Source organism: Chlorocebus sabaeus, chromosome 5 (assembly GCF_047675955.1).
Source record: "Chlorocebus sabaeus isolate Y175 chromosome 5, mChlSab1.0.hap1, whole genome shotgun sequence".
Classification (NCBI taxonomy): Eukaryota; Metazoa; Chordata; class Mammalia; order Primates; family Cercopithecidae; genus Chlorocebus; species Chlorocebus sabaeus.
Genome location: NC_132908.1, coordinates 52,254,655 through 52,277,239, shown reverse-complemented (window position 1 = coordinate 52,277,239; position 22,585 = coordinate 52,254,655). Strand labels below are relative to the sequence as shown.

At 41.2% G+C, this 22,585-nt stretch overlaps 1 long non-coding RNA gene across 1 annotated transcript; it reads left to right on the top strand.

The window, feature by feature from the left end:
• Positions 1-1,911: 1,911 nt before the first annotated feature.
• Positions 1,912-20,995, top strand: LOC140711750 (uncharacterized). The gene is made up of 3 exons (XR_012093043.1): positions 1,912-2,086; positions 20,006-20,130; positions 20,567-20,995. It is a non-coding gene; the product is annotated as an uncharacterized lncRNA (long non-coding RNA).
• Positions 20,996-22,585: the final 1,590 nt, after the last annotated feature.

The window sequence follows — 22,585 nt, the reverse complement described above, 5'->3', positions numbered from 1 at the left end:
TGTCTAATTCCTAAAACCCCTGGAGGTGAATTTAACATTGACCACCCTGGAGTTGGCCCACCTAGTGAGGCCCATCCTGGAATTCACTAGAGGGCCAAAGGAAAGTGCTTTACCTAACCTCTTACTCCCAAGCAGAACTAGGCTAGATGGCCCAAAGCAAAAGTGAGGATGAGCCCTCCACAAAGCTGCCAGGCCCTGTGAGCTGTAATATCATAGCCTGAAGGGGTCCTAGGCACCTACTTCAACCACTTCATCCTCTAACTGGGGAAGCTGAGACCCAGAAAAGAGACAGACCCCCAGCATCACTCGGGAATTAATGGTAGAGTAAAGAGTGCAATTGTGATCTTCTGATTGTCCATTCACCTGTCTTTGTACTGTACTGTACTGAGCACTGATCCCTCCATGGGAGTCTCTGTGCCACCTACTAATCTCCTCTTGTCCTCAGTTGACTTTCCATGCAGCTTTTTTTTTTTTTTTTTTAACTTACCATTCCTCAGTGCTGCTGTTTACAACCCTTGCTTATTTGAGTTACATTGAAGGGTAAATTATCCATTGTTGGGGACGTTTGCCAGCACTGTGTCAGACTAGTTGGAAGAGATATTTTAGGCTGGGGGCTTGTGAGTCCCTCAAGTGACCATCCCTGCAGGCAGCACCCACTATCTCCCACAATGCTCTGCTTCAAATTATGGCTGGCACTGCCTCTGTTCACAGTCATGGAACTGAAGCATCCGAAGGTTCCCTTAGGAAGTATTTACCAAGTTTACCAGATACTCATAATCATTTTCTCAAAGGGCAGAATTCCTAAGCCCTTTCCTCAGACATTCCAATTCAGCAAATCTCATTTAAAAATGGGGAATCTGTGTGTTCCACAGCACTGAGGTGACTTTAGGATTTGTCCAGCTAAGACACTATTTCTTCTTTCTCCTTCCTTCACTGCAGATGAGATCACTGAATCTCAAAGATAAGAAATACTATTTTCAAGTGTGTAAAAATAGTTCTAGAGTCCACCTACCTTAAAAAAATAATTTATCCTACTCTTTAAAAGCCTCAGGGCAGACTCTACAAGGATAACCCTTCCTTTGTCTTTCACGACCTTGACAGCTGAACAGTTCCTTCTCTTGTCTCACCTTCAGATAAGCATTGTCATTTTCCTTTGGCAACAACTGCACAGTCACCCCACCCAAGAATCCTCTATAAAACACCCCCACGCCAGTTCACAGAGACGACTAACAATGTGCTTGGGAACAAAATCTCTCCTAAAATTATAAAACGAAAACATCAGCATCTAAATATATCAACCACGATGAGCCTTCTATTTTTGATCCATTGTTGTAGAGCCTGAGATTCAGAGCTCTTAGCGTGCTAAGCTGAAATTAGACCCTAGATATTAAAAGCAATTAATGTTCCTCTCTTTATTGTTATTTATTTATTTAAGTTTCACAATGCAATTACTTAAGAGGCCTTCAGAAGAAATCCTGAGAATCATTTTCAATCAGCAGAATGAAAATGTCGCCTTTTGTGATTTGGCAAATAAACGATGTGTAGAAATAACTCCCTTATATGTCGCTGTGTACTATTCATTAAGGGCTAATTGCTGTGGTCTCTAAATGAAATACGGCAAACCGTTCCACCTCTGTGCCAGTTTGTTTAAAATCTGCAAAGCTTTATTATTAACACTATTTAATTATGAGAATGTCAGCCATGGAGAATTCCAAACCCACACTTTCCCTTCATCATTAGTAACAGGGCAAAAATGAAACACTTTCGACAATGAAGGGTTCATATTTCAAGCTTATACAGTAGCTGCTAAAAGGCTATACTCAGAAAATCAATTTTATTAAAGTCCTTCGAGCACTAAAGGGACTTGCATGCAACTAAGCAATTTTAAAAACATGTCCATGAGCCGTGACTTTTTGATTCATGTTTTTAGTGGGGTTATTTTTGAGTATTTTCAATATTGTCTCCTTACAGTGGGGTCAGGAGTGATTTGAGGAAGGGGTGAGCAGGAAGAAGGGAACATGTCTTCATAATTATTCCCTGCCTCAATTTCCATCAGACATGGCGATCCAGGCAATCCAGGAAAGAGGTGAGTGACAATGTGAAGAATTGGTGTGGGTGGGGATGGTGGAGGAAGGAGGAGAAGCCAGGAGGACATCATCTTTCCTCTATTATTTTATTTTAGTGGGATTTTTTTTTTCATTTAAACTCTGAAAAATAATAGCTAACTATAGCTGTAAGCTACAGATTTGCCAGATAAGGCTCTGGAGCCTGCATGAATCTTCCCTAGCTTCCCAAATCCCACAAACCCTTCCAGAATCATGGTTTGTTCAAATCCCTCCCTTGGCAATTTAGTCATCATTTTCTAGATGACTGTCTTTCTACAGTCATCTATACCACTTACTTTTGTCTTTGAACTTATCTGTTGATGATTTGTGTGTCTTGTCTTCTCAAAAAGGTCTTAAGTGTTTCGAGGGCAGAGACCACGGATCTATCTCCTGGAGACATGAAGCCAACACCCTCTTTATCTGAACTATTATTTTAATCTTTAATTGCTAGTTAACTTATTGCCTCTCTGTCTCCTCTTCCTGATCTTTTTGCAAGCTCTCTGGTAGCATGCGGCTTATATCACTAGGTGTCTAGAATGGTGCTTGGCATACAGCAGGTGCTAAACATACGTTGGTTGAATCTATTGGTGCATTAATAAACTATGAGTCCCTCTGTGGTTCTTATATAACCTGGCCCCATGTTTTCGTCCTTAGTAGGTATATAATGATTTATTTCTGTACTAGTATTTTAGTATTATTATCTGGGGACTAACTGGATGGTAGCACAGGAACTAAAGTGTAGGCTCCCAAGTCATTCAGCCTGGGTCTAAATCCTGATGCCGTCTATTTTGAGTCATGTCATCCTCCCAGTACTCATGATGAACCACTTTAAGGAGCGATCTAGACCTTGAGCTTTTCAGTTCCGACCCTGGTTTACAGTAGTGGTGAGGAAGCTGAGCTTTGTCATCACACAGGCCACACTTGAATAGGGATTTCCTTCTGTCCCTGTGTGACCTTGGACTCCTTACCTACCCTTTCTAGGCCCTGGTTTCTTTATGGGTAAAATGGAGATGATAAAATTGATTCTGTGGAATTGCTCCAAGGATTAAATGAGATGGCGCATGTGCAGCATGTAGCACTGGATTGGGTACAGGATAAGCTCTATAAATGGACACTATTGGAGACAAGGGCAAGCACATGATGGCTAGTGTTTTTTTGGTGGGTGGCAGAGTTAAGGTTTCAGTGCAGTTTTACGTTTGAGTGTAAAAGTGTACTGGAGAAGCCAGAATATTTGAGTCTAATTCCAACTCTCTGTGGCCCTAGGCAAGCCTTTTCACATCTTAGTTTTGTCCTCTTTGAAATGGGTACACAATCATACTTAGCCTGTTTACATCCCAATGTTATTGTGTGGCTAACAGAAAATAACAGATCTAAAAGGAATGTCCCAAGTACTATACACAGTTACTCAGTTTCTATCTAAAATCAGCATTTATTGAGGGCTTGATGCTGGTCCAGCACTTATTGTTGTGATGAAGACATGTGTGAGCCAACCCCCATCCTCCAGGGTAAGGTAAGTCTGATCTAAGTCTAGTAACAAACTTAATATTTACAGAGAACTTATTACAGAGCTGGCACTCTTTCCAGCACTGCAGGCTAACTCATTTAATCCTCAGAACAAGCTGACAGGCCAGGCATCATTTCTCTCCTCATTTATAGATGAGGAAACTAAAGTTCAGAGAGGGGGAGTTATTTGCCCAAGGACACACAGCTAGTACGTGGCAGAGCTGGGATTTAAACCCAGGCAGTCTAGCTGTTGGCTACTCTCAAACTCTTTGTTCCTAGGTAAGCTGCTTCCCTTTCCTGGATTTCTGGCTTCCCTTTCTCAAGATGAGCCTCACAGAGTTCCCCCTTGATCCTTCTGGGATGGAGGAAGGCCTTAGGGACACAGGGAAGGAGAGAAAAATGGATTTTAACAATGAGGGTGAAGGAAGGCCAAAGGGAACAGGACTCTATTTTGACAAAAACATAAGCATATTTAAGTTGTCAAATCATTAATATTTTCATATATACCGCCTTTCCCTGTGTGGATGTTTGCAAAGATCCTCTCCAGTTCAAGTTCAGATAAAAAGCTTCCTATCATGTGGTTTATTTCTTTAATTTTTTTTAGCTTTATATTTATGTCTTTAATTGGACTGATATTTATTTGGACCTGGAAAGTGAGGTGACACCTAACCTTGTATTTTCTAAATGGTTAATCAATTTCTGCCCTACAATTTCATTAAATCATTACTAATTTCCTGACTTATTGGAAATACCTCCTTTATCAAACAAATGAATATGCAAATTTGAGTTGTTTTCTGAACTTCCTCCTCCTTGCGAGTGTCTGCCTACTTGTGTTTCACAATGGCTGCTGCTGGTCAGTTAAATAAATCAACGCTCAATGCCTGCACGTTAATACTATTCCAAACCGCGAACTCGGGATGTGAGGTCGAAGACAGCACACGCCTATTACCGTTAGGACATTGCACGCCTGGCAGCCTTCCATCAGAATAGTGCAGTGGTCTATCAAGGCTCTGATTGAAAACACTGTGTTTGCCAATTAGTCATCTGACTTATTTTCCAAATGGTTGGTGGGAGGACTCGACAACCATCACTGTAAAAGACAAGGACAAACAAGTTGGTCAGGTGAAGTGCTAAGAAGGCGAGGCTCTATTTCCTTTTTAAAACCCTTCAGAGGCACTTAGAGATGGTTTTCCATGCTCACTCTCAGTTGACCTATGGTATAGATTTGGGCCAAGGCAGCCACCTTGATATGTGGAAGAAATCCATGTGGTTCAGTGGAAACATCCAGGGAGCAAATCTTTGACTCTCTGCCTCAGATTCTGTGCCATGAGCATCCATCCCACAGCAGGTACGCATTGGGAAGCCCAGGAATCCACATGGTTTTGGGAGCCAGAAGAAATAGTGCTACATGAAGAGTCCCCATCCACTTTCTGAATAACTTTGGACACATCATGAATCTGTCTGAATCTCTGTTTCTTCTTCTGTGAGATGGAAATAATAATTCCTGCCCATCTTATATAGCTATGAAGATCAAAGGGGATGATGCGTGTGAAAATATAATACTTTGTAGCCTTGAAACAATTTTTAAAATGATAGTTAAAAGCATTACACCTGGACCATGAATCTTTTCTTTCCAGATGAACTGTTGAAAACCAGATCTTTTTCTTTCCTTACTGATCTAGAAAGGAGTCAGACTGTTCGATAGCCTTCACAAGTTTAAGCGAGAGTTACAGAATCCTCCAAACCCCAGGCATGAGGAGTGTGTTAGGCAGAGGCCGTTCACTGCTACTGGGTGGATTTCATTTGTGTAACAGAAGTTTTTCTACTGAAAAGAGAAAAGGGCAGTAGAAATGCCTTTTTTTTTTTTTTTTTTTTTGAGACGGTGTCTCGCTCTGTTGCCAGTCTGGAGTGCAGTGGCATGATCCTGGCTCACTGCAACTTCCGCCTCCCGGGTTCAAGCGATTCTCCTGTCTCAGCCTCCCGAGCAGCTGGAACTACAGACACGTGCTACCATGCCCAGCTAATTTTTGTATTTTTAGTAGAGACAGTGTTTCACCATGTTGATCAAGATGGTCGCGATCTCTTGACCTTGTGATCCACCCACCTCAGCCTCCCAAAGTCTGGGATTACAGGCATGAGCTACCACACCAGGCCAATGCCCTTTAATTCTTTTAAAAATACTTATTATACATAGAAAACTCTCAGGTGTAGTATGCACATGGAGATGCAGTGCCTAATGAGCAGCTGGGTTGTGCCCTTCTGTGGAAGTCCATGCAGGTATTAAGTGTCTTTTTGCCACACCATGATTTGAGATTATGAATTTCAAAGTAAACTCCTTAAAATAATCATTTCTTCTCAGTATCTTTGCTTCAGTTCCTTTCATTCTCTTTTGAACCCACTCTAGTCAGGCTCCTCTCCACTGAGAAAGCTCTTGTTGAGGTCACCAGTGACTTACATGTGGCTAAATCCCGTGGTCAAATCTTCCATCTTACTCAATCTCTTCCTCTTCACTGTGTTAGGCATTGCTGGGCATTGTTGACCATTCCCTTCTTCAGAAAGCACTTTTTTTTTCTTGGCTTCTAGACTATCACATTGCCCTGGAAATCGCCCCAACTCAATAGTAATTCTTTCTTAGTGGGAGGTCTTCTATATCTCCCTAGTCTTTAAATGTTGAAGCATCTCTGGGCTCAGTTCTCAGGCCTCTTCTTTTCCCTCTTCTCTTCTCTTTTTCCTTCCTCTTCCCTCTCTTCTTCTCCCCTTTTCTGTTTTCTTCTCTTATTTATTCATGCCTTTGGTAATTTTCTTCTCTGGCTACTCATCCAGTCTCATAGCTTTAAATACTATTTAAAAATATATCCCTAAACAAGTAAGACTTCTCTCTTGAACTTCAGACTCATACACCCAATTGCCTACTCAGCATCTCCACTTGAGTGTATAAAAGACATCCAGAATTAAATTCTGACCAACCTGGACCAACCCACTAATACCTCTTGTTTTGATGACAGCAATGGCCAGCTAATGGGTCTCTCCTTCCCTTCTTACCATGGTCTTTTTTAGAATGAAGCGTCTGATTACTCCTGCAAAAATCTGAATCTGATCATGTCATTCCTCTGATCAAAATCCTCCAATGGTGTCTGCTCTTACTTGCAGGGAAAGTCAGATCTTTACAATGGTCTACAAGACCATAAAAGATCCCCTCCCCATGCTTCTTCAATCTCAGCTTCACCCACTTTCTCCCTCACTTGTGCTGCTCTGGTCAGACTTGCCTTTCTGTCGCTCTTGTTTCAGGCCCTTTGCGCAGCTATTCCCCTGCCTAGATTGTGAGTCCATCAGATCTCCACACTTGGTTCATACCCTTACTTTCTCCAAGTCTCTGCTCACATGTCACTCAAACATTAAGACCATCCCTGACCACCACTTATAAAATACCAACTCCACCCCCTTGCCTTCACTATCCCCTCTGCCCCATTTTATTGTTCTTTCTTGAGGTTATTACTGACATATATTTGTTTGTGCTGGGCACATAGTAGGTGCTCAAAAATATTTGTTGATTGAATGAATGAATGAGCAAATGAGATCTGGTAAACACAAGTTCCCATGGAAGTATTCATTGGTCTTCTCCTTTCTGAGGTGGAGGGACATCCCCTGGTCCCCAGTCCTCAGTGCCTCATCTTGGAGGGATTTGCTGCATTCCCTGGAACCTCCAAAGGGTGCGGTGGGCAAGCAGAGCTTCAACTAAGCCTTTGAGGTCTGAATCCTGGTGATGGGCATGGCAGGATGGGACGGGCAGCACCAGGAGTCAGCAGCTGCTGCTTTTCACCTGGGTCAGGGAGAGCAGAGGGGAAGGGTTGAGGCTGGTGCTGGCATGGCAGGTGTTTGGACCTGAGTCCTAAAAAGGAGACAGAGCTACTTCACCAGGGAGACCAGAAGCTACACACAGGCTTCCATCATAAACTGCCAAGTTTGCTGTCCTAGGTTTGTAGAGGATTTGTCTGGACTGATGTCCTCCGGGGAAACAGTAATGTGTGTCAGCAATTACGCTTTCAAGTCGAAACGTTATCTTTATCACAGGGCACTCAGGCGCTCGCTCCAAGGGTTGTATGAAAGAGAGAGGGGCAATAACAGAGCCAAGAGGCTTCAGGAGGCCTCCTTAGGCCTGGGGCAGGGATGGGGGTAGGAGTGGGCATGAGGATACCCCGCCCAAGCCGTCTGGAGGGACCTCAGCCTGGGCAGCTCACTAGAGACACAAGAACATCCCTGAGCTGGAGCTTAGGAAAGAGGGCCAAGCCACCCAGGGCTGGTTTTACGCTTTTAGTTTTGAGATAGCAATCTTGCAGGAAAATTCCCTGCATTTGTGGAATCATAAATTTTTTAAGGTCTCTTGGCTCCACTTTTAAATTTAGTGCCTGAATAAAATGTTGGCTCGAGCTCCATATTCGATTATTAAAAATCATACTCAGGCCTGGGAGACGAATATTTACACATCTGCCTGCTCATCTGAAGACCCACATATCAAAATGTGGCTCCTATCAAGGGGCGGCTTCGTGGGAAGAGAGGTGTGCGAGAGCTCTTGAGTGTGGTGTTTGTTAAGTGAGGGAGTTGCGCTAGGAAGTCTTTAAAACTCTTTCTTGTTTTATAAAAAACATTTGTAAGTACTGTAGACCACACTTTCACCAAATTCATTGTTTTTTTCCCTTGATTTTTAAGAAATACACAAATGCATATGGACGGATGTGTGTGTATGTTTGTAAACTGATAAAAGAAAGGTCTGGGAGGGTATAGATCAAATTGATAATAGTAGTTCTTTCTGGAGCGAAGGGAGCAAGGTCAAAGGAGATTTTAACCTTATGCTGTAATGTTTTTCTAGGAATGCATAGTCACACATTTGTTCTTGAATTAAAATTATTTTTTAAACTAGTGCACGATCACTATAGAAAATCCAAAGCCCAGAAAAGTGTAAAAACAAAAATAGATATCAATCATATTTCTCTCACCCTGGAGATGACACTGTTAATATGTTGGCATTTTATCTTAGGGAAAGTTTCCTAATTACCACGTTCACTCACACAAGGTGTTCATGTCAGTGTTACCAGGACGTCGCTTTTATAGGCCGGCAATAGCCTTGGTTTCATTGCCAAAAGTGATGATACATCTTTTTCCCTAAATAAAAATCAACAATAAAATACCCTGGGGAATGAGATGTTGAAAGTGTCCATTTTGGCCCATTTAAAAAACATCTGCACAGTTTATTTTTGGTGGATTATGGATCATAAGAGTTCCAGGCACAAGAAATATTTACCCAAATGACGGGGGAGGAGGGAAATTACTAACAGAAAAGAGAGAGGTGGAAGATGTTGAGATAAGAGGAAAGCTTCTAAGTTCTGTTTTAAAGAAAATTTAGTTAAAAAGACAGCTTCCTCCCAATGGCTCTATCACAAAAATGTCATAAAAACCCCTGTAGCTCAGGTATGGCTGGTGTGGTGCACTAGATATAGCCCTTTAAAAAGTTTGTAAACAGCTAATCTGTATTTTGGAAACTGTTTTTCCATGAAATTGAACTTAATTTCAACCACAGCAATGAAGCACATACACACATACACTTTAAAAGCACCAACCTAGAACACACAAACACCATTAACTAGATAAATTATTTTTAATATTAAATGATTCCCAAAATAATTCCCTAAATATGAATGCAATGGCGGTTTTTAACATTTCAAAAAACTATATAGCAACATCCTAAAAGAGATACAGCAAGAACATTTCTGTAAAGAATATGGGAGACTCAGTGGCTCAGTTTCCTTTTTAAAAATAAACAGGTGGTTCTGGGTTACAGGGAGATGGACACAGAATAGCTGCAGAATGGAGGATTCCATATTTAGTAGGAATGAATCAAGAGAAGAACCCTTAAGCAGAACTCCCAGTCGGTGCCCCTGACCCTCACCCAGGCCAGTCTTCAGCAATGTCCAGAGGTCAACTCTGCTCCCTGCCCTACCCAGCCTGTGACTGGATCTCTGGCAACCAACTTCCCTCTAGAGGAGGCCCTCAGTGTGTATGTAAGTGGCAGGTAACAGGAGACGTGGTTAAGGTTTCAGGTGGGGGTTCAGGGTCCACACTCGAAAAGTAATTTCTCTGTTACTTTGCTTTAAACATTACCTCTGTCATTTTAAGTCATCTCCGTAACAGCTTGACCCTCACAAACATGATTTCCCCACTGGAGAAGCTGGGTCACGAATGAGGAAGACATGATTCAAACACTAACATCTTCATCCTGAAAACAGACTGCTTGTAACTCAGGGATGGCAGGGATGTACAGGGCATCTGGTCCCAGCTGCACCCGATGCTTTAATCCTTTGAATGATCTAACCCTTTAGGTACTTTCCACTTAAATGCTTCCATGAGCAGGGAGCCCATTACCAGCTCACATCTGAGAGTCAGTAACTTTTCCTTACACTGAGTTATTAAATCTACCTCTAAAAGGTCTTCATCCAATAGTCTATGCTGCCAGGTCTGCGTGACAACAGGCTGTCACTTCTTCCTGAAGTCATCCCCTGTGCTTCATCAACTATTCCATGCATGCGTGTTTCCAGGTCTCTGTCTTAAGAGCTCATTGCAGTGCCAATGCCCCCCTTAGCTGTGAAGCCTGGAACCCTGGCTGAATTTGGATATCCACAATTCATCTGTTCAAGGCAAGATCTAACATTTGGAATAGATTGTGTTAATCATGACTGCTTCCATGATAATGGCAGAAAATGACTCAAAAAGGCTGTTGCCAAAATAGGGAGTTGATTGACCCACATCACTAAAAAGTCCCACCAGGGACTTCAGGCATGGCTTGATCTGTGGGCCCAATAATGTCCTCAGTACTCACTCCCATTGTCTACACTTTGCTTCTGTCTGTTGGATCCTAGTGTGGAAAGATAATCAGACCTCCAGACCTCCAGGCTCCAGACCTCCATGTTCACCATACTGGCCTAGTGGAAGGGAGGGCTCTTGTTCCTGATGGTTTGGGTCAAGGATAGTTTAGGTCAAAAGATTCTTGACTCTTATTGGCCTGAATTGCATCATTTGCCCATCCCTGCAAGGACAGCTGAGACCACAAGCTCTGATTGACCAGGCGTGCATCAAATCCCCACCAAAGAGTCAACATCTCCCAAAACACATGTGAACCAAGAATGGGAAATTGCCAGAGGGAACTGGCAGCTCCATTACTAGAAGGAGGAAGAATGGAAGCTGGGGAGCATGGGGTCAGGCAAAATGAGCCAGAGTCCGTGACACTGGCTGAAGGCACATGGCTCCTGTTCAGGGACTGCAGATGGGACAATGAAGATCTGGAAGAATGTAAAGCATAGCGTGGCGGGTGATCCATCCAGTTCAGGAGTGTCCTCTGCAAGCACAGAGCCAGCTTCCCCCTGGGCTTTTGATAAAAGCTTTTCCTCACACGTTATCCAGCTTTAGCACCATCATTCGCAGCTCTCAGGTTGTTGACACATTGTTTAGAGAAAAGTTGATTTTTACACTTAAATTAGGTTGCTTTGGGAAAAAAAAAAAAAAAAAAAAAAAAAAAAAAAAAAAAAAAAAAAAAAAGGCCTAGCTGCTCTTTCTTTTCTCTCCCCTTTGCCCCATGCCTCCACTTTATTCAAAGACAATATTCCTGGTCTGTGACCCACCAGAGCTTTTGGATACTGAATGTAGACGTTGCGCTTAGGAAATGGAGAGTACAAGCTGCAACAGGGACAGGCCCCAAAGAACTTTGTTATTAGACAGTGGTCAGCACTGGGGCCCTGAGAAGTACCCTGGTGGGATGTGAGAAGAGCCTTCACGGTCAGGAAACTGGAGTCCTACTGGAGTGGCTTTTGCCCTGCATGGAAAAACAGTCTTAAGAACAGGAATGAACATGAATGAGATTCTTTAGTCATCAATGACAGAATGTCAGGACCACAGGGACATCATGCCTAGATCATACTCTTCCAAGATTTTGATTAGGATACTAAAAGACACCAAAAAGACAAGGTGGGAAAAATATTTCAGTAGACACAATGACAAAACATTAGCATTCCAATTACACAGCATCCTCTAATACATTTGTTCATCTGGGACATATTAGTTGAACTTAGACAAGCACCCTAGTAGGAAAACAGACTTAACCAGGCAGTTCATAAGGGAATAAATACAGATGAAGATTCAACCTTCACTGCAATCAAGGATGCAATATTAAACAACAAGATGCAATCTTTTGGGCCTATCTAAAAAGGCAAAGGCATTTAAAGTGATGATCCCCAGGGCTGGTGAAGATGTGAGGACACACACCTTTACGCTGCTTGGGAGGAAATGAAGTGGTTTAATATTTTGGAGAATAATTTGGAAATTTATATCAAAATCTTCAAAACTATGCATGCCTTTGTCCCAGCAAATCCATAATGAGGAATTATCCTGAAGAAATTATCAGAATTATTTATAAAGGTTTATTGTAGAAATAACTACTAATGATTTATTGTAATAGCAAAAAGTCGACAAGTTGAAGTCTCCAGTAACGGGATTTGTTAAACGAACCGTGAAAAATCATATTTTGGAAGATTTTTGTGACATAAGAAATGGTTAACATATATTCAAATTATTAATTTGAGTATTATTATTAATAAATTATGAGATAATGTGAAATTATGAAATAATCTGTGTACCACAAAATATATACATGCATACATATGGATGTGCATGTATAAATATATGTGTGTATGTATGTGTGTATATATGTAAACATATACATTATGTAGGCTTGGGGGAAGAAGGGCTGGAAGGATAATCTGTAGAATATTAATTTTCATTCTCTCTAGTTTCAGGGTAATCGGTGTTTTTTTGTGTATTTTTCTATATTTTTTATCATAAGAAATGTTAATGATGGCTACTACTTATGGAGGGTTTATCATGTGCCAGACATTGTGATAACTCTTCATATTTATCAGGCGATAAGATAGTAGGTCAATTTACCAGATTATAAATTACATAAAATTATACCCACTTTACAGATGAGGAAACTAAAGTTGTGTCCAAGCAAGGCCCTTGGTCTTCTTGTAGATGATGCCCTGATACCGCAAGGCCCACCGAAAGGGCCTTGTTGTGTGTGGCCTATAGTGCAGGACCAGGAAAGAGAGTGGGAGAGATGTCTGCCTGCCTTCCAGTCCTCCTTCAATATTTAAGGGGTTAAAATGATGTGTGTTCTGGGCCAATTTTTTTCCCCTTTCTTTATCCTAAAAGGAAGCAGCCGAGCACACTGGAAAGAGCACTGTGTAGAATTCCAGGCTTGGTTTGCCAGTGTGACCTTGGGCAAGTCCCTTCCTCTCTCTGTGTGTCAATTTCCTGCTGGGGTTGATTCCACTCTCTCTTGAAAGAGGATCTACAATAACTCAGGGGCATTAGTGGGGCTGGAATAAGCTAATGCTCTTTCTTCAGGTCCCAAATCAAGATATCTATGCCCACTTCAAAACCCTTGGAGCCCTCTGATGTACCAATGCTGAAATCCATTCATTCCTTCACTCATTTTTGCAACGAACTCCTGAGTTCCACTTTCATCTAAATGTTCTTATTCAATGCCCACAAGGGATCTGTTGGGTGGGTATTAAATGGCTTTTTGATTTCTGGAGAGAAATACATTTTTATGTAGCTTCATCAGCCATGGAAGCAGAAAAATCAAAGACAATTAAGATGTTATTGGTGTCCCTATTTTCGAACCCTCCCAACACATTTAATCTGAGAATTAGCCCTTACTTTATTTGTCATCATCCACCAGCCTTTTAGGGAATTCGCTGAGTATTAAGTGAGGTCTGTTTCGCAGCACAGAGGAAGCTGACATTCACAGTCTACAGGTTCAACTCAGCCATGTCCCTGCACGTGGATGAGGTAGCTGCTACAGGTGTGACTGTGTGTGAGCGTCGGGTGGGAGGAGAGAGGCCTGGGAGGAAAGGCCCCTGTGAATTCACAGGACTCCATGCAAGCGAAAGATCCTGTGGCCCCCATGCTGAAAACCCTCCATCAGCTGGCTCTTGAATTTAAACTAAAATTCCAGCTCTTCCCCTGGGGCTCACGTGATCTTACCTGAGGATGCCCTGCCCACCTCTTTGATGGCAGCTCATGTTCCACTCTCCAGCGTTCTCAGCTCCAGCACCCTGGCCTTCTTTAGATAGTCCTTGGTGTCCCTTCTGCCTGGAAGGCTCTCCTCCCAGATGGTTACCTACCTGACTCCTTCTGGGATCAACTCAAAGGCAGTGACCTGGTTTGTCTCACTCACTGCTGAGAATCCCCAGCACCTAAAACAATGCTTGGTACATAGTAGACCTTTAGTGAATATTTGATACATGAATAATTTTTCCTAGGAGACATCCCTGAGGTCTGCCTGGAGGAGAGGGCATGTAAGCTGGGCCCCAGATACTAAGCAGCTCTCTGGGTCTCTCCTCTCTGGCCTACTTCATGTTTATTTTTTCTTTTCTTTTTTTTTTTTTTTTTTTCCATCTGGACACATACTCTTTCCCAGGATGACCTCATCCATGCAGATAGTGGATTTCAGCTGCTATCTTGGTGCAGACTTTCCCCACGATGCTGTCTCGCAGTTCCCTGCCTTCCCCGCTCTTTGTCCCTTCTCAGCTGTCCTATTTCTGGTGCTTAATTATAGTCCTGCTATGCAGACAATGACGATGCCATCATTCTCAAAAGATGATTGTGTCTGCTCGGTCTTTTGTCCAGAGCAGAAAGACAGCAAGATGGTCCAGATCATAAAAATGCGTGCTGTGTTAGCTCAAAACCATTTCAGAAAGCATGGGAGTGATGTTGTCTGTCACCACGCTCATGGGCTCACCCAAACGGCACGTATAGCTTCTGATCTGCTGTGGGCAGGATGTCTTATTAAATTAATTACAATTTTCTGACCTAAGCTCTTTCTTTAGAAGTGCTTTTAAAACAGCTTGTGTGTGTGTGTGTGTGTGTGTGTGTGTGTGTGTGTGTGTGTGTGTGTGTGAATGACGGGAACTGGAGTTTTTCCAGCCAGGAGCAAATTTAGCCACTAAACAGTTTGGGTGGAAAACGTGCTCCAACATTCGGCCTGAGTTTAGGCCTTGGCAAACAGAGCTGTTGTCTTCATTGGACACAACAGGCAAAAGGCCAGAGACAAACTTTTCAAGGCCCTCTGAGCATATTTGAGACCAGTTGAGGATGAGGGGGGAGAAAATCATTGGCTCCAAGAGGAGAAGAAAAATACTATCAACTGCAAATAAATAATAACGTTATCAACAAAACTAGCAAATATTCTCATTTTAAGCTGAAAATATTATGTTTCATAAGGGGTATGAGTGTATTTTAGTATTCTGACATGGCATAGGACAGGACAACACAAAGCAGACATGCCCTGCCTGGGGAGATTTCATGAAGGCCTCGTGGGTAAACGGGGCTGTCTTTCTCTCATCGACCTCACTAGAAACCACCTAGGTTGCTCCGAAAGAGAAGGCTTTTGTGGTGGGATGAGAGAGGCTTTTATTCCCCCTCATAAATCGGAGAGTTTAAACTTCACTGGCAAGAGGAAGATTTAAGAATTAAAATGATGAAAACTTATAAAATCTTTCCAACAGGACTGTAATTGCAGTAATAATCCCCTTTGTTATAGAAGCTACTGTATTATGGGTGACCTTGACTTCCATTATGTACTGTTACCTTTAGCTCGGAATCTATAACTCAGGGGACTATTAATTATCTTGCCATAAGTGCCGGCCAGAGTGGGGGGCTTTCTGAAAGAGTAAATGCCACATCGATATGAAGTGGAGTTTCTCTGCTGCTCGACGGCTGTTATCAGCGATTAGGGTTCAGCAGCCCGTGGTCAAAGCCAGAAGATTATTCCTGCTTAGGTTCCACACCACCTCAAACTTTTCTGATCACCATGACCTCTATCTGTGATTTATCCCAGCTTGTGAAACACAACAGTTTGTATATACAATTTAAACACTCCTACTTCTTCATCAACCACATCCCTGGGGTGTGCTCTGCTGCTAAAAGGTGCAAAAAAATAAAATACTCTCTTTTCAAATACTGTTTTCTTTGGGGTATTTTTTTGCAATTTACAGTTTGTCCCATAGAATGATACATTCCCATCTTCTATCATGTATTCTTATCGGGATAGAGAACATTAATTATACTATATGCAGCTCAATAAATGTTGACTATCCTATGTTGGGGGTGATGCAAAGAATTTTTTTAATAAGCTAGAAATCAGATTAAAGGAAGGCCTTTCATTTACCATCTTTTTCTTAAAAGGGCTAGCTCGAACCAACAGTCTGACTACTCAGCATCCGTTGGAAATTGTATCCTTCGATTTCAATCTTCGGTTACAGCCGAGAAACTATTCTGAGAAGTTCTCAGCAGTCATGACTAAGCCCAAAGCAAAATTTCCATTTTCCCCCCTAATGCCCTAATTGAATTTAGGAGTCGGTTATGTTTTGCATAGGCATCTACCCCACATCAAGGGCAGACATTCAAAAAGAGTCTTATGGAGTGGATCAGATAAATATGGGCTGCAAACGTGCTGATTTACCCCAGCTTGTAAAACAAAACAATTTACGTATACAATTTAAACATTCTTTCTAGTTTTTCACAAACCACATCCCTTGGGTGTATAATTGAGATTTCCTTGCCACCCAGAAGATAGTGAGATAGTCCGCCGGGCTTTGTTCCCCTTCTGCGGGAGGGCGACGGGGCGCTTTGAGCTGCTGCTTAGAAATGAGCTGCCGGCAGCTTTGGATTCGCGGCTGTCAGATGCTGGACCAGGCCGGCAACGCTAGAGTGCAGGCTGACATAAGGATTACGGACGCGCCGCAGCCAGCCCGTCGGAAAAGGCAGAAGCCTCTGCCAATAGAGGCGTCTGTTACCTTCTTTATTTAGGCTTCGGGAGAGAAACCGGAGCCGAAGTAGGTAGGGGGAAAGAGGACATATTTGATGCTCAAAGGCCCCTGCCAGCTTGAGTCACATTGCCATGAGCCGGCTATCCGTATAAAATGCAAAAGCAGCTGCCCGAAAGACATGCTTTTCTCCCTTGGTTCTCCCTTGGTAGAGCCCTGGAGGAGAGGATGTAGATCTTCCCGTAGGTGAGGCTGCGATCTGTCCAAGGACCTAAAACCAACTTCAGTAATCAGGGACCTGGGCACCTTTCTCCTAACTGATGTCAGAGTAACTACAGTAAGGTGATTCAACCTAACTATCCATCAGTAAGAGAATGAGAGAGAGAGAGAAAAAAAAAAGAATAAAGGAAGTGACAGAATCACATAGTGGAATACTACATCACAGTTAAAAGGAATGAACTAGGTTGACAGTCGGAAAACATAAGTTGTAGAATTTCACAAACACACCAAGTGATACTCCCCATGGCTTCTGGATTCCTCTAGATGTAGTAAAAGTACAAAAATGAAGCAAGAAGGAAACATACAACATTCAGTCCAGCCGCTGGAGAAAGAGGAAGGGAAAGAGAAGGTTAAGATAGAGACAGGACAAAAGAAACTTTGGATTTATGTGCATTCATTTTTACTAAAGTAATCTGGAGCAAATATGGCTTTTAAAAGACATGTTTTTCTTTCTGTTTTGTGGGATCTTGTTCGTTTGTATTATTCTCAGTACTTTTTGTATTTACAGTGGTTCATTTTAAACAAAAATAATTAGAAATATGAGTGAGTGTAAACCACAGACAGACGCTCACTTTCAACATAATTCCGGTGTTGGGTCCATAAGCCCCCAAGTCAGAATACTGCTGAAAAGTTGTAGAAGTCAGTCACCTTTATAATTTTAAATGGCACCATTTGGGTGTTACTGAGTCTCTTTTCTCCCCCCACCCCCCGCCCCTCTCCTTTTAGTCAAATTAAACTTATTGATTAGAGCCCATTAGTATGTAATGGATTGTTAATTTGACTCTTTTTACAAATCATATTTATCTGCACCAATAAAATATTTGGATTTAATATTCATATGTCACATTTATGGTGATGTTGATTGAGGGCCAAGCAATTTGAAGTGAAAGCAGACACTCCGTCCTTTATTCACACAAGAGAAATGCACAATTAGCTCCATGCACTCCTCCAGAGGTGAGAAACTTAAATATAAAGAAAATTAGAGAAAAGGAGAGAAACGTGCCCCCCCCCTTTTTTGCAGACATGAAAGAAACTCCATATAGTGTTTGCACACTATTCAGCAATGGGCTAGAATTGGTACGTCCTCCTCGCGTGTTACTCAAGTTATTTATAATGTGGTTGCAAAATCCCAGCTAGGAACAAAAAGTCAGATTTTTGGTAAACATCGATTAAGCTGTGGCCTCTTGTACTCATTTCTCCTACAGAGGAAAATAGAGCCCCAAGAAAGATCAAGTCCTTGCCTCCTTTTGCTGGTAGAGGGCACTTAACAGACAGTTGCTTAAAGGGAAAACATGAATAGATTTTCTGTGTATTTCAAATAGATATGAACTGAATGCTGCAGGTAGTATGGCTGCTAGGAATACAGGAGAAAAATACTGAAAACTGCTGCCATTTATTGAGTGCCTATTCTCTGCCTGGCTCCTGGAATGATGATAACAATATTTAACGTATAATACAGCATGAGCATCATCCAGTGGGGGTGGATGCCAGCCGAAAACACAACTGGTAAGCTTTAGTGGTGCACCAGCCAAGTTTCAGTCCTGCTTGCTTCTGCAACAGGAAATGCTACGTATAAGTTTGTTTAATGCTCAATTAAAGGAGCTGCGTTGGCCCAGGGTGCTAATGCATTTGATGATTTCTTTTCTCTCTCTCTTTTTTTTTTTTTTTTTTTTTTTTACTCTTAACATTTTTTAAGTTTTAAAACATCTTGGCTTTTTTTTGTTTGTTTGGTTGGTTGGTTGGTTTTTGCAAGCCACTTCAAACCTTTTGAGAAGAAGTCAGGCTATCCATTTTCAATAAATACATGATTTTCCTGATCCTGGCCAAATCTCATTACAAAGAAAACCAAGGCACCATCAGATTCCTTTGTTGCCCAGGGGGTTGTCTTATCAATATTGTATAAAGCAGGCAGGTCATTGGCTAGGCTTCAGAATTCTTTTTTGTTATTTCAACCTTTTGGGGTAATACTTGTCGTAATGAGAGCCAATCTTTAAAAATAAAATTTCTTTTCACAAGAGTGGTACAAAAAGAGTCTTGCACAGTCAGTGACTGACTGTGACGATATTTGGTCCATGGTCTTTGCAGACAAAGAGCTTGGCTGGTCATCATTAACGATGGTGCATGATTGCTACAACTTTTTTTGACAGTCCGCTTTCCGACAGAAAGTATACGCAGCCTATTGTCAAGTCATTTTACTGAGCTCAGGAAATTTCCATTTGTCACTTAATAGCCATGTGTCAGAAGCAAGATGCTTTGAACATGAATTGTGGTTTCTTTCAGTTATCTTATGAGAATGCATGTTCTTTCCACCAGCATGAAATGACCTAATTTTTGAAGTGGTAACCTTTATTTAAAAAAAAAAAAAAAACGATTAACATTCAAGTTTTCATATTGAATACCATAGTAAGTTTTCTTCCTCTAAGAACCCAACCCCCTTCAAGGCAGTCATTATGCTAGATAAGTATGTGGTGAGCCAGGATATAGAGAGGAAGTGGGAAGTTTCCCTGGACTCAGCAGAAATTTGGTGTCAGAAGCAGAAATAGCCCCTTGTAAGCACATGGCTAATGGTTACATAGCTCTTTCTTTTCTGCACGGGTTCAAGGGGATAGATTTTTACACGAATATGTCATGGCTCCGGACTGAATTGTAAAATTCTAGAGGACAGGGAATAGAACCCATTTGTTTATTTCTCTCTCGAGGACCCAACGAAATAAGTATTTGTTGATTACATGGTAAATTTGGGGATTAGAAATGTCCTTAAAATCTTGATCAAGTTACTTCGAACTCTGGCAACACTTTTATCATATCTAGACTGAGTATAATAATATTTTAAAGATTAATGAAATGTTGGGCAGCTCTTGTGCTATTTGGCTGTTGCAGGAACCTAATCATAAGGCAAAAACATTTATAAAATACAAAATAATGATTTATACAGTAAGTTATACTCCTTCAGGCAAAGATGTTATATAAACCACAAGGTATTTGGCCACTGCAACACATGTAAGATGTTTTAAATACCATGAGATTTATAAATATTTTTAATAGTTAAATTTAACTTCGAAAGTTACCTAATATTCAATGAGGTTTGAGGTTGGAACTTGTTTTTCTTTTTCGCGTTTGAATGTGCTTCATTTAGGTTGATGCAAGCAAGTTAGTGTGGGTGCTTAATAGCATATCATAAAGGATTTAACTTAATTCCACCATAATGAATTAATTCTCTCAGTGACACTGTTTTCATTATAGATTTAATGACATCATCTTGGCCAAGATTCAGGAATTCAGAACTCTAAGTTACCCTGAACTATCTAAAAACGAAAATGGAAAGATAATTCTACTTCATGTCTGGTGTACTGCAACTGTGGATAAGGGTACGTAGAGAATGTCTATTATTTTGAGTAGTTGAGTTAAAAATAAAACTCCTAACACCAGTGAGGAAATTGGATTCCACATTCTCTTAAACTGTCCCGAGGGACATTCATTTTACAAAACATGAAACCAAGAAGAAGAAGAGAGCCCTAGTGTTTCTTTTCATTGGCTTATGTCATGATTATCTGTTGTAAATATAAAAGGATAAATATGCAATCTTAAATCATAAATCAGGGACAAGATTTTGCCAGCGAAGGAAAGGGAGAATGAGTGTAAAAATATTTATGCTGCATTTTCAAAGACTGTGTTTAATTTCCTTTTGGATTTGTTTATTTTGTGGAATTAGAGGGATGTTGCATCCTATTTTTATAGGCTTGTATTGTTATAAGAATGTTTTGGCAGATGCAAAATTAGAAACAAATTTTGTATGTTCTCTAGTGCCCTTCAGAGCCTTAAAGGACAGGAACAAAGTATGGTGGTTTGTCATCAGAGCTCCAGGAAGCTACGAGGAAACTGAGCTTAGGAACCAAATTACTCCAAATGGGAAAGAAATGAAGAAATGTACATGTGCGGCAGATGCTTTCAGCCTGGAAGTATAACCTTCGGGAAGAAGGGACCACCAGTCATGCTAATTGGTCTTGAACAATGGCTGTTTGCACTGGGAGATGAGAGAAAGCACCCCATTTTTTCCTGATTCTGTTCTGTAGATATCTTTCCGGGATTTGCAATTGATAATTATAGACACAGAGACACACTTGGCCTAATTTGCCAGCCTATTTAGAGCCATGGGTGTCATCCTGCATGTCTGGTATATGTGCAGATGGTTTCTGGCGGCTTCAATAAAATCAGAAAACACAAAATCTCTATTTTTTTTTTTTTCCAGACAATTGAAAGGGGCTGGTTGTCAGTGCCCTGGGTGTCTAAATGAAAAATGTTATGCTGATTTTTCAGAAGCGTTCCTTATGCTTATAGACCCATAACATCACTACCTTCAGTTATCTAGGCTAAATTTAGGGTTGAGGAAGTAGAGTCAATCAATACTGGTATGAAGCTGGAATTAGTGAATGCTTTAACGCAGTAGATATAATTTCTGATTTCCATTTGTAAACAGAACTCCTGCTTTAATCAGTTCAGTACTTATTAACTCAGCATTTTCCCAACATCACTCGTCTGAGTACCACCTTTATGATATTGTTGGCCATGTCTAAGTACTATTTGTACCATCATTTACCTATTTTTTTAAGCAGACTTACTTTTTAAAAATAAAATAAATTTATTTTAAAAAGAAAGTTTATATCACTTTTATAAAAGGAACAAACAGTCAAGAAGCAAGTACCACCAATATGAAGTAACCATCGAAATAATGGTTGCTTATCTAAGGCTCCCTGAACCTTAGGCATTTTCATTCTTCATGAAAAGGGATGTTATTCTGTATCAGAAAGGTGTTAAAGCAGTGGTAATACCAGTGGAGAATATCTCTTTGATAATCAGAGGATGAAAAGAACAGTGAAAAAAGACTAAAGGATTTGATTTTACTCAAAGTGCTCACAGTGGCTGCTTCCCTAGCTGGAACCAAACCAAAATCAACCTTGCCCCTCAAAGTGCTATGTCTATTGGGTAAGAAAATACTTGCCCATCAGATTTGAGAATATATTTCAATGTTGTTTTTCAGATATGTGCTGAATTTTGGAGCATGCACTCTAAGTTCTGTAAGAATTTAGAAAATGGTAGGCTAACAGCTCCCGTTTGTTGAGCACTTATGTGAAGGCACTGTGATATACGTTTCTCATGTGGGCTCCTATTCAATCCTCACAGTAAATCTAATTACACAGGTATCCCACTTTACAGATGTGGAAACAAGAGGCTAAGAGAAGTTGACTGAGCCAAAGTCACACAGATGACAACCCAATTCCGGCTAACTACAGTGTAGGAAGTCTTTTTTTTTTTTTTTTTTTTGAGACAGCATCTTACTCTGTTGCCCAGGCTGGAATGCAGTGGGGTGATCATAGCTCACAGCAGCCTCAAACTCCCAGGCTTAAGAAATCCTCCTGCCTCAGCCTTCCGAGCAATTGGGACTGCAAGCGTATACCACCACACCTGGCTAATTTTTTAATGTTTTTGTAGAGATGGGGCCTCACTACATTGCCCAGGCTGGTCTTGAACTTCTGGGCTTAAGCCATCCTCTCATCTCGGCCTCCCAAAGTCCTGGGGATTATAGGCGTGAGCCACCATGCCCAGCCAGGAAGTCTTAATATCTATATTGTACCACAAATAAAACTCATATGTTTGATATTTTGTTTCTAGGCAAATATATGCTTCCTTTTAGAAAAGAGCTTGCCCTCTGTATTGGTTAGCTATCACCACAACAGTGCTGCATAACACACCATGCTAAAACTCCGTGGCTTAAAAGAGCAATCATTTCTTATTGCTCACACATCTGTAAGCCAACTGGAGAGA